We start from the raw sequence: 3,535 nt of genomic DNA on the forward strand, positions 1-3,535 counted from the left end.
TTCGCCATAGTGAATGCATAACTACAAAACACCTAGAGCAAGACATGGGTGAGTATGAATATCAATCTGGCCAGTAATGCTTTGCATAAGCCCCATGGTGAGAACAATGGTGCCGACAACATGGTGCAGAAAGGCTTTCCAAGGCTCCCTATCCGAAACAGACCTCGGATAATGAGCTTGGAAAGCAAGGGAAAACTTTGCATCTCTGGGTCTATGATCAACCAGCCTCCCTTAGGACACTCATTATCTCTCTCTCTCTCTCTCTCTCTCTCTCTCTCTCTCTCTCTCTCTCTCTCTCTCTCTCTCTCTCTCTCTCACACACACACACACACACTTTTTTTGTAAATCTAATTTGATTAATTTACAAGTGGGAAACCTCAAAGCGAGGAAAACCCACCAAAAAAGATCAGATACAAGGGGGCGATGTAAATTCGCTAAAAGCAAACATAGAAGAGTTGCAAGATTTCCGGGGATATGTCCACAATGTCAAAGGCAAAATGTAACGATTGCCCCAGCGAAACCTTGAAGGATGGAAAAGGATCCGCTTCATGACGGTGTAACATACAGAGATTGCGATGGTGCCACAGAGACCACAACGACCAAAATCTGATCCATGCGAAGAAGATGGCAAACGTTGGAGGGAAGTCGGAAGAATGCCAAAAAGCCAGAAACGTTTGTGGAAAATCACCTCTCTCTCTCTCTCTCTCTCTCTCTCTCTCTCTCTCTCACACACACACACACACACACACTTTTTTGGGTCAAAAAGTGGCTGTATACTACCTTTATGGATGCTCAATGGAGCCCATCTCCTAGAGGAAGTAGAAGCCTGTTAGTGTGCAGTGGGATGTGTATATCAAGGTGGAAACTGTGAGGAATGGTGGATGAACCACCGTGGAGGTGCATAATGCCATGTAATAATGCCCCTATCCATAATGAAGAGAACTGTGGTGCTTGCCCTTAATTTAAGAATTAATATTGACGCCTCTGTTGCCCTAGAGGGGCTGGCTGAAGAATCTGATTGACTGCTCAAAGTATGCAACAACTTTGATCAAATAGATGCTAAGGTACCAGGCACATGGGAGGATCGAGCACCCGCAACTTGAGCAGAGTGAACCTTTCATATAATCCACAACACTATACTGCATATGGTAGCAACTAGAGTATCGTGGGGTTCCATATTAAAATCATGCAGCAATGAAGGCAACATATAGAGTGTACCCCGTCTATATACCGATGTTGTAATTAAAAACATTGGATATGTGGTAGATCCCTCATACATAGTATTTGAGCTCGGAGATTGCGAAAGCCAAGTGACAATCCCCCACGTCTCAAGGCCCCCATGAGCCCTTCATGGTCGTGTTGAGCTTCCGGAGCATGATGGCTGGTGGGGATCCTTTGAGGAATAGCTCTGGCCTAGAGTGGCATGATTTGGTAGAATGTCGCTTATAATCACTAGAGATGGCCCTCATATGGGACTGGTCTTAGAGGTGATATCTTTGGAAGGTTGGGGCCAATCAGAGTAGTTGGTTCATCAAGCCGACATAGAGTTGTTGGTCCCAACTTTTCCAGCGATGACATTCATGCATGGTGCTGCTTTTGGATGTGGGAGTCCTGTACCGTTCCTGAGATATTGTGGGACCTTGGAGAGTGGTGTTCGCCTTTTGGAGCTGATTCTTCTCAAACAGTTTGCATCTTGGTGATCGCATCTTGTTACATCAGCAGAGCTATGTGTGCTGTCCCATGCAGCTTGACCATGGGTTGGACTCTCATCTCTTTCATGCATTGATGTCACAATATTGGCTCTACTTGGCATAATTGCCAACCTGCAATAGCATTGACAGAAGTATATAGTTTCGGTAGTCCCACAGACTATCTTCCTTGTTGCTTGACAGGTTTGTGCGACCCCTCAGAGCACCCTTGCTCTTTAGTGGGTTCGAAGCATCGGTAGATAAGAGGGTTGGGCCCCGTCCGGTCTATGAGCCTTAACCATCTATTGCTAGAACACTATCAGCCTCGGGAGAATAGGGAGTATCTTCATCAGTTGTGGGTGCTTGCTTTGGTTGACTGCACTTTAAGTATGGAATTGGAATTTGATTTTTGGACTCTTAGGGGTTGGTTTGAGGGGCAGCGGATGGGTTTGTAGGAGGAGATCAACGAGGGGGCGATTTAAGTAGCAACAATGAGTCCAGCTTCTAGATGTTTTAACCTCATAAATTGAGACCTATTGGCATTTATAATGCGAAATACAAAACTTGCTTCCTTACAAGAGTTTTCATAGCTTGAATATTGGCAGGTATTGGAACTTCGGAGATCTTACATGCGGCCGAAGATTGACGATCACCGAAGAAATTTGGCCGAACTGCATGGTTATAGTCTTCAAGGTCTTGGGAAGACTCATTTGAACATGATATTTGAAACGTGGACCTGTAACTATGCTTGACGCTCATCAGTCAAGTTTTTATGAATTTTTCTCAACCTTGGAGCATGAGATATTTTTCTCTTTTCAATAACCTTGGAGCATGAAAAAATTCATAAAAACTTGACTGATGAGCGTCAAGCATAGTTACAGGTCCCCGTTTCGAGTATCATGTTCAAATGAGTCTTCACAAGACCTTGGAGACTATAACCATGCAGTTTCGCCAAATTTCTTCAATGATCATCAATTTTGCATCCCTTGAAGAGGCATGGAGAAAAGTGGGGTGCATTTTAGTGGAGGTATGTCAATTTTCTTGAGTTTTCTTTAGTATTTTTTGGGTGCAAAGGTGGTTAATTGATGTTTATCATCTTTTTGTATCTTTTAGGATAATCGAGGTGTTTTTTTTTTCTGTTTGTCACCTTTTTTCTAGGCCATTAGTGATCTCTTGAAGGAGATGAGTTAATGGCAGCACCAAATGTGAGGTTTATAGAGTATAGGGAGGAGAAGGATTATGATGAAGAGTTATATGTATGGGAGGCGTGGGTGGAGGTGTCTCCTCGAACCCTCGAGGCATGTGACTTGACACCATAGTTATCTGGAACGGGGAATGGCAACATGTATGAAATGCCATTCCCTGTTTTGGATACTCACGTTTGAAACACGGAACGGGGATCCGGAACGGGAAATTGGGATGGGAAAGGGAAACGGGGACCTGTAACTATGCTTGACGCTCATCAGGTAAGTTTTTATGAATTTTTCTCTTTTCAGCAATTTTGTGTGTATACTTTGTTCTTAGATGGCCAATTGAGAGAGAGAGAGAGAGAGAGAGAGAGAGAGCATATCTACCCATCTCACTTTACATGATTAATAACATGCTGATTTAGTCTCTGTTGTGGTAGCATAAAGCCTTTCACACAAGCTTTCAATAACTGTTTTTATTGTCCTTTCTTAATATATCAAGCCTTGTCACATAGATCTTTGCGGTCTCTTGGGACGGCTCCTACGGTGTTGAAAAGCTCTCTCTCTCTCTCTCTCTCTCTCTCTCTCTCTCTCTCTCTCTCAGAGAGAGAGAGAGAGAGACGGGGTTACATAAACATGAAAGCTCACATGATCCATGGA

General features: G+C 43.6%; 1 pseudogene; it reads left to right on the forward strand.

The window, feature by feature from the left end:
• Window positions 1-2,595: 2,595 nt before the first annotated feature.
• LOC147444082 (uncharacterized) lies at window positions 2,596-3,262 on the forward strand (annotated as a pseudogene).
• Window positions 3,263-3,535: the final 273 nt, after the last annotated feature.

This window comes from Adiantum capillus-veneris, chromosome 13 (genome assembly GCF_014529385.1).
Source record: "Adiantum capillus-veneris isolate H3 chromosome 13, ASM1452938v2, whole genome shotgun sequence".
Lineage (NCBI taxonomy): Eukaryota > Viridiplantae > Streptophyta > Polypodiopsida > Polypodiales > Pteridaceae > Adiantum > Adiantum capillus-veneris.